This window comes from Panthera leo, chromosome B3, assembly GCF_018350215.1.
Source record: "Panthera leo isolate Ple1 chromosome B3, P.leo_Ple1_pat1.1, whole genome shotgun sequence".
In the NCBI taxonomy this organism is placed as follows: domain Eukaryota; kingdom Metazoa; phylum Chordata; class Mammalia; order Carnivora; family Felidae; genus Panthera; species Panthera leo.
In genome coordinates this window covers 112,198,302-112,211,066 of record NC_056684.1, presented here as the reverse complement: position 1 = coordinate 112,211,066, position 12,765 = coordinate 112,198,302, and the positions used below count along the sequence as shown (strand labels likewise).

At 34.5% G+C, this 12,765-nt stretch overlaps 1 protein-coding gene across 3 annotated transcripts in view; it reads right to left on the bottom strand.

Annotated features, from left to right (window-relative positions):
• Positions 1-12,765, bottom strand: part of GPHN (gephyrin) — a 611,925-nt gene that overhangs the window by 375,023 nt on the left and 224,137 nt on the right. The window lies entirely within an intron of this gene.

The window sequence follows — 12,765 nt, the reverse complement described above, 5'->3', positions numbered from 1 at the left end:
TATTAGGGAAATACAAATAAAAACCACAATGAGATACCACTTCACACCAGTCTGAATGGCTAAAATTGACAACTGAGGAAACAACAGATGTTGGCAAAAATAAGGAGAAAGGGGAACCCATTTGCACTGCTGATAGGAATGCAAACTAGTGCAGTCACTCTGGAAAAGAGTGTGGAGGTAGCTCAAAAAGTTAAAAATAGAACTAACCTATGACCACGCAAGTGTACTACTAGGTATTTATCGAAAGGATACAAAAATACTGATTCAAATGGAGCACATTCACCCCAATGTTTATAGCAGCACTATCAACAATAGCCACATTATGGAAACAGCCCAAAAGTCCATCAACTGACGAATGGATAAAGAAGATGTGGTATATACGTACAACAGAGTATTACTCAGCAACCAAAAAGAATGAAATCTTGCCATTTGGAACAACATGGATGGAACTAGAGTGTATAATGCTAAGCAAAGTAAGTCAGTGAAAGACAAATATCATCTGATTTCATTCATATGTGGAATTTAAGAAACAAAATAGATGAACATAGGGGAAGGGAAGGAAAAATGAAATAAGATAAAAACAGAGGAGGCAAACCATACGAGACTCCTAAATATAGAGAACTGAGGGTTGCTGAAGGGGAGGTTGGTGGGGCATTGACTAAATGGGCGAGAGGCATTAAGGAGGGCATTTGTTAAGATGGACAACTGGGTATTATATGTAAGTAATAAATCACTAAAATCTACTCCTGAAACCAATGCTACACTATAGGTTAACTAACTTGAATTTAAATTTAAAAAATTCTTGTTAAAAAATTTGACACTAATCCTTTTTAAACTAAAAAAAACAAAAAACAAAAACCAACAACAAAAAACAAAACAAACCAAAAAACCCCACACAACTGAAGGATAGGGCACACTTCCAAACATATTTTATGATGCCAGGACTACACTGACATCAAAGCCAAAAAAGACACTACAAAAGACCAAAAACTATAGGTCAATAACCCTGATGAACACAGATGTAAAAATCCTCAATAAAATAATAGTAAACCAAATTCAGCAGCACATTAAAAGGTCAGACACCATGACCAAGTGTAATTTATCCCTTGGATGCAAGAATGGTTCAATATATCCAAGTCAATTAATGTGATACGCTACATTTTCAGAACAAAGGACAAAAATCACATGATCATCTCAACAGATGTAGAAAAAGCACTTGATAAAATCCAACACTCCTATGATAAAAAATTTCAACACATTAGGTATAGAAAGAATGCAGCTCATCATAATAAAGCCATACATGAAAGTCCACAGCTAACTCATACTCAAACTTTTCCTCTACAATCAGGAATAAGACAAAGATGCTCACTCTCACCTCTTCTATTAAACATACCACTAGAATTCCTAACCAGAGAAATAAGGCAAGAAAAATAAATAAAAGGCATAGAAATTAGAGAGAAAAATGTATCATTTTCTCTGCTTTCAGATCACATGACCTTGTGCATAGAAAACCATCAATACAACACCAAAAAAACTGCAAGAAACTAATGAATAAATTCAGTAAAGTTGCATATTATCAAAGTAATATACAAAATTCAACTGCATTCTATGCACTAACTACCCCCAAATAAGGAAAAAAATCCCATTTACAATAGCAACAAAAAAGAAAAAAATACTTAGAAATAAACTTAATGAAGGAGGCAAAAGACTTGTATACTGAAAACTATGAGAACATTACTAAAAGATATTTAAAAGACACAAATAAATGGAGAGACATCCTGTGTTCATGGACTAGAAGACTTAACATTGTTAAAAAATGTCCATACTACTCTCAAACATCTTCTGAGAAAGAAATCTAGAGGATTAGGTTAAAGAAGAGGAAATAGACAGCTTTCAGGGACTGCTGACCTTCAGTGATGTGGTCAAAGAATTCTCTCAGGAGGAGTGGGGATGCCTGAACCACATTCAGCGGGAATTGTACAGGAATGTGATGTTAGAGAACTATGGAAAACTCCTCTTGGGTCTCATTGTGTCAAAGCCAGACCTGGTCATCCTTTTGGAACAAAAGAGGAACCCTGAAATGTGAAGAGAAAGGAGACAGTAGCCTTACATCCAGTTACGTCTTCTTATGACACCCTGGGATTGTTGACAAAGACAAGCAAAGAAGAGTTATTCCATAAAGTGCTATTGGGAAGATATGGAAGCTTGGCTTTGAGAATTCACAGTTCATGAAAGACTGAGAAGGTGATGGAAGGAAGTGAAGGGCAGAAAGAATGTTATTATGGATATAACTAAACTGAGACAATTACCCTTAATTGAATCCTTACTGCCAAAAGAGATAGAGAATATAAAACATTTTGGGGAAAACTCCAGTTAGGTTTGCAGAACAATGTCTTATAAACAGAAAGAATCAACTCCATTTTTTAAACATACATATTCTCTGAAAAGAAATTTGGAAAATCTGGAAAGTCATCTATTCCATGCAGAAACCAATGATTTAAATCACTTCAAACATTTCTGAAAATTAGAAATTTAAAAATGAATATAAAAATTGTAATTGTAATCAGTTTGAAAAGTCCTTTTCTGAGGGTTCATTATTCTTCTACAACAAATAATCCCTTCTTGTTCCAAAGTCACCTAATTTTTATAAACATAGGAGAGTCTTTATCCCACCTCACCGTTCAAAAGTTATCACAGACATAATTTGGAGCAACATTTTATGTGTAATGAACTTAGGAAGAAGGCCTTTTGTGAAGACTTTATTTTTAATAATTACCAAGGTATTTATAATGGAGACAGAGCTTCTGAATGCAATGAATCTGGGAAAAAAATTAACAAGGATCAAATCCTAATAAACTTCAGAGAACTCAGTTTCCAGATACCAATATAAAAGTAATAAATGTCTGAAAGTTTTCTATAAAAAAAAGAGAAAATGAAAAAAACCAAAAAACCTGTCCATATTTCCCAAAGCCATCAACAGATTCAGTGCAATCCTTATCAAAATTCCAATGGCATTTTTAATGGAAATAAACAAATCTTAAAATTAATATAAAACCATAGAAGACCTCAAATACTCAAAACAATTTTGACAAAGAACACTTTCTGATTTCAAAATATATTACAAAGCTACAGCAATTAAAACAATACAGTACTGGCATAAAGACAGACATATACACCAATGGAAAAGAATAGCATCCAGAAATAAACCCACACATAAACTGTCAACTGCTCTTGACAAAGGTACCAAGAATACACAATGGGTAAAGGATAGGCTCTTCAACAAATGATGTTGGAAAAACTGGACTTTTTAACAAATAATTTTGGGGGAAAGGGTGAAAAAGGGGTAACTTATAGATTAAAAAATATTTAAGAAATACATCAAGTCAAAACAAGTTTGTTTGGATACTGAGCCTGAAAAATGAAAAGTAAAAATGAAAAAGAATTATAAGACAAATCAGGAACACCTGAACATATACTGGGTATTTGCTATTAACATTGAGTTTTTAAGGTATGATAACGGTATTATTGTCATTTAAAAAAACGAAAGTGTTTCTGCCTTTGAGAGACACGTACTGAAATATCTGTGGATATAATTATTTGATAACAGAAATTTCCTTGGAAATAATTCAGTAGTGTATGGGGAGAGTGGAAGTAGAGATGAAATAAGTTTGGCTATGAATGATTAAATGTTGAAGCAGTGTAATGGTACGGGGGGTTTATTATACTATTCTCTCTTTTATGTATGTTTCAATTTTTACATGGTAAGGTTTAAAAATGAGAAAAAAAATGGGAGGAGAGGAATTGTAGATAGGGAGTAGAGAAATATTCCATACTATAAAGGGAAGCTTTATTACAAAGGGAAAAAGGTAAATAGGTCAATAATCAGAAGGAGATATCTTTAAGCAAATATACTTTTAAAGGATAGGAAAATAACAGCACGTTTTTATGCTGATAAGAAAAGTCAAGTGAAAAGAGAAAAGTAAAAATTCAGGAGACTGGAAAATGTTGGTAACTATATCTTCGGATGGATAAAAAGGGATAGGATTTAGAACACAAATGTATGACTTGACCTTTGCTTATAAGTCCGCATGGTTCTTTCACGTATATTCATCACTGATAACACATGAAAAGACAAATTGTTTGAATTCAGATGCAGGAAGGTATATAGTTGTAATAAGAACATAGGGAAATTCTCTTTTGATCTTTTCTCCATGACACAAGAAGCAAGGTCATAAATAAAGAGGAGGAGACTGAGGAGGAGGTGTTGGGAGATTTGAAGACATACAGAAAGGTACAACTACCATCTAATATGGTGAAAGAGAAAATGTATTAGTACAGGGCTTAGGAAAATCTGGTCTGCTGTCTGTTTTTCTAAATACAGCTTTATGGAACACAGCCACATTCATCTGTTTATGTATTATGTGTATGGCTACTTTTGTGCTATAATAGCAGAGTTGAATAGTTATGACAGAGACCATATGGGTCACAGTATAAAAATCTTATTACCTGGCCCTTTACAGAAAAAGTATGCCAACTCCTGGGCTAGAGAAATAAATCATAACGCTACGTGATAGACCAATATGAAGTTAATGATCATGAATTTAAGCACAAAGGAGTCATTTGGTTATATGTTTATCTCCAGCTGCATGGAAGCAGATCCAAAATAGATGGAAAGTTGGGATTTAATCAACTTTATGGTTTACCCAAGTGTATTGTTTCTTATGGCTATTGTAACAAATCACCACAAACTTGGTAGCTGAAAACAATGTATTCTCTCATAGGTCTGTAGGAGAGAAATCTGAAATCACTAGTGCTGACTGAAAATAATCACTGAAGTCAAGGTGTCAACAGGGCCACATTCTCTACAAAGGTTCTAGGGGACAATCTGCTCCTTGCCTCTTGCAGCTTCTATGCCTTGGTTTGTGGCCCATAACTATAATCTGTTTCCTGTTCACATTGCCTTCTCCTCTGTATGTCTTCTCTTTTTGCCTGTATGAAATTTTTCTGTCTCTAATAAGGACACTTGTGATTGGATTTAGAGCTCACCCTGATAATCCAAAAAAATTTCCCATTTCAAAATCCTTAACTTAATCATAAACTGCAAATACATGCTTTCATTATAAGGTAACATTTAGAGTTCCAGGAATTCATTTTGGGTCACTATTATTCAGCTAAACAAACTCAATGAAACAAGAGAGGGACAGGAAAATTAAAGATGTGTTGAAGGGAGTAATTGTAAAGATTGACCATAGGATATAAGCTGGGTAAAGAGGGAAATGAAAGGGATAAAGAGCTAATCAAAAGTCAATGAATCAGAGGTCCCACTGAGATCAACTGCAGTTGAGTTACAAGAAGGAGTTAGAGAAAGAAGTGGTGACTAGAGAGAGGGATGACTGAAGTAAAAATTATAGAAGGGTTGTAATTGTTAGCAATGTAATAGTTTAGGGTATGACCACTAGATCCAGTGACTCAAGAAGAATGAATGACAGCACTGGATGAAAGGTGGCAAAGGAACTGAGAGTCTGAGAATCCTTTTATTCCTTCTGTTTTAAACTTTTATTAATGTTTTTGGAATACCAGTGTTTTATAGAATATAAGATAACAATGCAGAATTAACAAATACATACATCTTAGTTACTATTAACCCTAGAAAGATGTGATAACTGCATAGGACTTAATGCACTGTAGAAGAAAGGCTGGAATAAATTTTTGCTCTAATTCTCTGCAGAACAGCTTTCAGGGTTTACAGGTTTAATCAATACTAAAGGTAATACATAAAGAAAACCCTACATGGGATCAAATATTTTAATTATTTTGGGGGCGCCTAGGTGGCTCAGTCAGTTAAGTGACCGACTTTGGCTCAGGTCATGACCTTACAGTTAGTGATTTGGAACCCCATGTCAGGCTGTGCACTGACAACTCAGAGCCTGGAGCCTACTTTGGATTCTGTGTCTCCCTCTCTCTCTTTCTGCCCTCCCCCAGGTGTACTCCCCTTCTCTGCCTCTCAAAAATAAATTAATTAAAAAAATTATTTTTCAGGGTGCCTGGGTGGTTCAGACAGTTGAGCGGCCAACTATTTCAGCTCAGGTCATGATCCCAGGGTCATGGGATTGAGCCTGAAACTCAGCGCAGAGCCTGCTTGGGATTCATTCTCTCTCTCTCTCTCTCTCTCTCTCTCTCTCTCTCTCTCCCCCCCCCTCTGTCTCTCCCCACCTCTTAAATAGATAATTAATTAATTAATTTTCCAAAATATACCAGAAATAAGATCATAACTAGCATATTCTTCAGGAAGCAAAGGAACAATAAGAATTAAAATTTGGTTTCTTAACTCAATTTATGTACATTTCATAGATGCTCAGTAATTTTCTTAAAATACTGTCAATAAATACCTATACATTATCTATATTCTTCGCTGTCTTGAGACAGCCTAACACCTCTTCAGCCTCATCTCCCAGTATTACTGCTTCCCTTACTCCACCACAATGCACTTACTAAATTTCAAACAATTTAAAATCACATATAGATGCCCAAAGATCCGTATCTTTTCACATATCCACACCTTTCTGTACAGTGTTCTCTGATTGATCCTTCTGGCAGACAGCTATATGTCTTTTAAAACCTAAGTGAAAAGTCAAATTTTCTGGAAAATTATTTTGGACATTCCTCTCTCTCACCCCTTCATTAGTCCTTCCCTCTTGTATGGTTAAACATCAACACCTCTTTTCTATCTATACTGTGTACCTATTTCTATTGTTTTACTTTATAAATCTAATAGTATAATGTACTGTTCTGCATAGTTGTTCTACTCATTACTAAAAGTGGGGTATTGAACTCTCTAGCTGTTATTGTTGAACAGTCTATTTGTCCTTCCAATTGTCACTTTTTGCTTCTTGTACTCTGAGACTCTTAGATGGATGTGTGTTTGTGCTTGTTAATTCTTTCTGATGGATTGACCCTTTTATCAATGTAATATGCCCCTCTTTAAAACTTACTGCAAAAGTCAGAGACTGTTTCTATATTACAAAACTTGGCCTGATATATAGAATAGGTGAGAAATAAATGTGTTTTTAAAATAAAATCTATTTTAATTTTCAATAACATAGAAGATTACACAATCTCCTATAGAACTATATTCCAATGCCCCATTTTGTGTACTTTTTCCTGTAGAATAATAAAAATCACTCATTTTGCAATTCATATTGATATTCTTTTGTTCTCCTTTTAGTATATATACCAAACATATAGTCACATTTCTATATATATCAAGTCTGTGCGCTAGATGGCCAAGTCATTACTCAGCTTTCTCTTTAGTAACTTAAAATTTTCCAGTAAAGAAAATTCTTATAAATTTGATTTTCTAAATCCTTGAATATTCTTGTGGTTCTTCTCTGAATTATCTCCAAATTCCTCAACTAGATCCATATTCTAAATTAATGAACAATTTTCATCATTTGTGTACCCTTATTTATACTGTTTTAAAACTTTATTATCAATTTATAATGCCTTATTTGGTAAAACAATTAAATATGTTCCTGATCTATGTAAGTATCTCTTCTCTAGTCAATCTCAGATATATTATTGACAAGTATTTCTATTTAATAATCCTTTGAGCACCTACTATGTACAAATATTGTTATATGCTACCAGGAAACACACAATAAACAGTGGTAGAATTTATTCATTATCAATTTATGCTAGTTAACTGCAGCTTAGATATAATTGCTGCTCAATGGCCATTCTGTGTATATGATAGCAATTATTCTAAATTTCCACTTTTGCCCGAACTTTTAACACATGCCTATCTCTTCCTTTTACCAGATAAATTTTCCTTCTTTTAAAAACACAGAAGTTACTGATAAATTCTATTTTTGTATGCTTGATCCCAGAATTTATTCTTCTCTTTTTTCCTTTATGGGGGGGCAGGGTGGAAGGTGAATCAGCAATGGAAATCTATAGAATGATAATCTCTCCAGAACTTCATAGTCCAGACTAGAAATTGAGCGTACTAGGGAAAAACAGCCTAAGCTAGTGAGTAGAAATATGAAAATGAAAAAATCCTTGGGAAGGAGGCCCACTGTGCCACTAAATGTACTGTTAAAATGGCTGATCCCGGGGTTTGGGCGGATAACAAAGCCAGTATAAAAACTGAAGAAGTTGTAAAGAATAAAGGAACTGGCAATCATGATAAGACAGAACATTTTTCTGAGAATAACAAAATTGGAGGAAGAACCAAAGATGATGTGGTCAGAAAAAAATTCCAAAAGTTAATATCCTGAGGGTATAAAGATTTAAACTATGTAAATCACATTACTTTAAATCAGTACAGAAGGCAAAAAATGGGTCAACAATGCACTTGAAAGACCATTACAACTACTCAACATTGGAAATTTATATACTGTCTTCCTCAATATTATAACTCTAACAGACATAGTTTCCCTTTCAGAATCAGAACAGACTATTGTTTCTTTGTGCCAACAATGAATTAACTGGTTTGAGTTTTAGAGGCTGTGTTGTATCAACAATATGTGTTTTTATTTTTACTTACTTTATTTATCTATCTATCTATCTATCTATCTTTATTTATTTTTGGGAGACAGAGAGAAAGCAGGGGAGGGGCAGAGAGAGAGGGAAGCACAGAATCTGAAGCAGGTTCCAGGCTCCAAGCTGTCAGCACAGAGCCTGACATTGGGACTGAACCCACAAAGTGTGGGATCATGACCTGCAGGCAGAAGTCAGATGCCAACCAGCTGAGCCACCCAGGCCCCCCAAATTCTTATTTTAAAAATGTTTTAAATGTTTATTTATTTTTCAGAAACACAGTGTGAGTGGGGGAGGGGCAGAGAGAGAGGAAGACACAGAATCCAAAGCAGGCTCCAGGCTCTGAGCTGTCAGCACAGAGCCTGATGCAGGGCTCAAACCTATGGACTTCAAGACCATGACCAGAGCTAAAGTCGGATGCCTTACTGACTGAGCCACCCAGGCACCCCTGTGTTTTTAGATACCAGAAATTTAGTCAGTTTGGCCAGATGCTCAAATTGTAAGTAGTGACATCGAACCAGCTAAATGGATTATAAATTCAAGTCTCTTGTCTCATACTCACTCCAAGGGATAAACACATTGAGTACAATGCCTACTGAACATCCAAAATATTTAAATAATTCTTTTCTTTTTGAACATATGATTTGATATTCATAAGTTAAAAGCTTGTATGCTGTGACTCTATTATAAAGAATAATGGAGTTGGAGAAGAAGATTAGAATCAAGATTGAGAAGCTAACTATGTTGGAAGCTACTGACAGGCTTCCTGAGCTTTCCTAAAATGGCAGAAAACAGGAAAAGTACAGTTGCTAAAGTCATTCATTATTCTGAAAGGCTGGCTGAGCAGAAAGCAAAATTAATGAAATTTTCTATTTGTCTTTGTTTTCAGCAGCTTGATACAATATGCCTAGCTGTATGTGTACATATGTGTGTACATAGAAAATTTTTTTGGTTCTTGAATGTGCAAATGCTTTCAATTTTTATAAAATTCTCAGTATTTTTTAAAATATTGCTTCAATATCATTCTCTCTTTAAATGCTAGACATTTTTACCATGTGCTATATGTGTCTTAGGATCTATTTTGGTTTGAGCTTTGTTTTTTGTGTGTTCCAATGTGGCTATTGTCAACTGAACTCTCTCATTGTTCATTTATTTTCTTTTTCTGCGCTTAATCTTCCATTATACATATCTAATCAATTCTTCATTTCATTTAAAGCACCTTTCACTTCTATACTTTCCATTTGACTCTTAAAAAAAAAAACCAAAAACAAGGTTTTAGATTTTTCCATCTTTTATTTTTATGAAGATATTAATTGCAGTTATTTTAAAATATCTGATAATTTCGGTGTCATAATCACCTGTGGGTCTGTTTTTTCTCTTGGTTTTAATTACTTGGAGGTGTTTGCACATGATAAATTTCTAATGAGATGACTGACATTAAGGTTGAGAAATATTGTAGGCTCTGGATGCTGTTAATCTTCCTTAAAAAAGGTTATAACAGTTTTCTTCTGTCAGGCAGACTGAGTACCAGTGATTTTAGTCTTTGTTGGGGTTGATATATTTTAGTATTGTGTCTTCTCCTAAAATGTGGTCCTTCTGGGGTCTCAGCTAAGTCTGTATTGTTTACCAAGGCTCTCCCATGTTGGCAGGGCTTAAATTGAACCTTTCCTTCAGGCCCATGCAGCTGCTGAAATCTCTGCTAACCTCTTCAGGCTTATAGATTGCTTTTTGATGAATCTCCTGGAATTTCAAAATGTACATATAGATCTTAGGAGTTGGTTAAAGTTGGCTAATGACAGTTAAGACTCATTTTCCACTGGGGTGCTCATATTCTACACCAGGAACAGAAAAATGCCCTCAGGGAAAAGCCAGGATGAATGTGGAGCTCACCAGTGCTTCTATTCTCTCAAATATCATACTCTAAGTAGTATGTAAATTGGTTGTTCTCCAATTCCTTCAAACCATTGTTTTGGATGTTTTATTCAGTTTTCGTTGTTGTTTTCAGTGAAAGGGCTACCCAATACAAGTTACTCCATTACTGCTGGAATAGGAGTCTCATCATTGCTTGAATGAGAAAGATTAATGTGAAGAACTACTGCATATCAACTGAAATTAATTACTGAGATATATATTTCATTGTAAAAAGATAACTGTATGTACACAGGTAATAAATTTGATTGCTTTTTCATTACAGTGTAGGTTCAGTCATTCTCAAAATCCCAAGTTAAAGAATCATCTCCAGGAAATGCTGCATATAGACCCTTGAACTGTGTGGACCATACCTGAATAGTAGAGTCAAGATATATAATATAACGTTACAATTGCTCTTATCTCACTGACTTTTATTTACTTCCTGGTTATTTGTCTCTTACTTGCTGGAATTTTAAAACAGGAACTAAAATAGGAAGTTTATTTAGGATTATCTTGGTGTTCCCAACGTAATTACAAGAGTCTTAAAAGTAGAAGAGAGAATCAGAGAGATAGCACTGTGAAGAGGGTGCCTCACTGTTCACTTTGAGGTGGGGAGGGGAGCTATGAGCCCAGGAAAGAAGGTGGCCACTAGATGCTGGAAAAAACAAGGAAACAGATTCTTACCTAAAGCCTCCAGAAAGGAAGACAGCCTTGCCAACTACATCTTGATCTTAACTTAAATGAGATCCTGAATAGGATTTCTGAAGTACTGAATTGCAAGACAACAAATTTGTGTTATTTTAAGCCATTAAGTTTGTGATAATTTGTTGTGGTAGCCATAAAAAACTAATATAGAAGTCAACATACAGTGTCTAAAACTGATACCACAAAGGACATGGTATGAAACATATATATAAGTATCAAAACTAAAAGAAAGTGTTTGGTTATGGAAGCAGCAGGGGGAAAACCCAGATTACTAGTTTTTATTATTGTATGAGCTATTTTGCATCATTTGATTTTTTTAAACACGAAAGATTACTTCAATGAAAAATAAGACTTAAGTTTTAAAGAAAAACCCAACAAACTAAGGAGGTTGTTTCTACGGTGGAAAAACCGGATTGCTCTTCTAATGTTTGCCTGGAGTAAGAGTAGAGGATTCAGTGAAGCTAAGTTGTAGCTGATCTTTTCACTGTTTTTATTTTTACCTCTAGCCAGCAATTATCTTTCAAACTTTTCTGTTCTCCTCACCTCAAACATTATCAATTCTTCCTTCTCACACACTAACACTATCAACAAAAGGACTAGCAGGAAAAAAGGTTTGCTTATCATGACTGTCAGCAGTAAAACAGTTTATTTTTATTTGCAAGTGAATTGAAGAGAGGTTAGTGGAACTCATAGTATTACATTACCCCATATTACTGACGGGAAATTTGAAGGTAGAGGGAAATGTGGATGGAGAATATCTCAACTTCAGGTCTATGAAATCAACTCTGGTAAAAATCTGAAAGAGGCGTATAACAATACAAAGATACCATGATTTTTAGAGAAAGCGCAAAGGCAAGATGCTTCTAGTGAAAACTGCTTGGAAAAGGACTGTTCTAAAACAAAATGATATTCTTTTTCTACAGGCTTTTAATAGGAAGTGGTTATCTCAATTCATTTGTCATGTAATCACACATGCTGTCTTGTTTTGTTATTGTTTCTGATGTGTGTGTGTGCGTGTGTGTTTTCTTTTCACATTGCATTATAAATTATTAGAAAGCAGGAACAGTTCTTACCTTTTTTAAAAGATATATTATTGAGTGTTTAGCATTCTTATATGCATACATAAGGCACTTTATATATAACTCTTAAATAAATATGAAGATGTTTTTACATTGAGAAAGATGAATAATTAAAGATATACCTTGTTCATTCTCTTCTTTTTTACTCCTATAACTAAGTCTTCCCTGTTCCCTACTAAGTGGTTCAACTAGGCTTCCTGCCAAACCTAATTCAACATTCTGACAATTTACCTTAGACATTATAAGCTACTGAAGTTATAAATTTGAATAGCACTGAAGGAGCATATCTCTATAGCATTCTTTATAGCCCAACAACATGAACTTGCAATAGCATGGGAATTCAATAAAACACTAAAAAAGAACCAAAGGTACTTTTAATAAGATTATAATTTAATTGCTTTATCTACATACTTATGTTCTGTTGAAAAAAAAAATCTGCTAAAACCACCAGAATAGTTTGTAACTGCCAGCAATTTTGCTCCCATGGGTCATTTGGCAATGTCTGCACACATTTTAATTAGTGACAGCATGG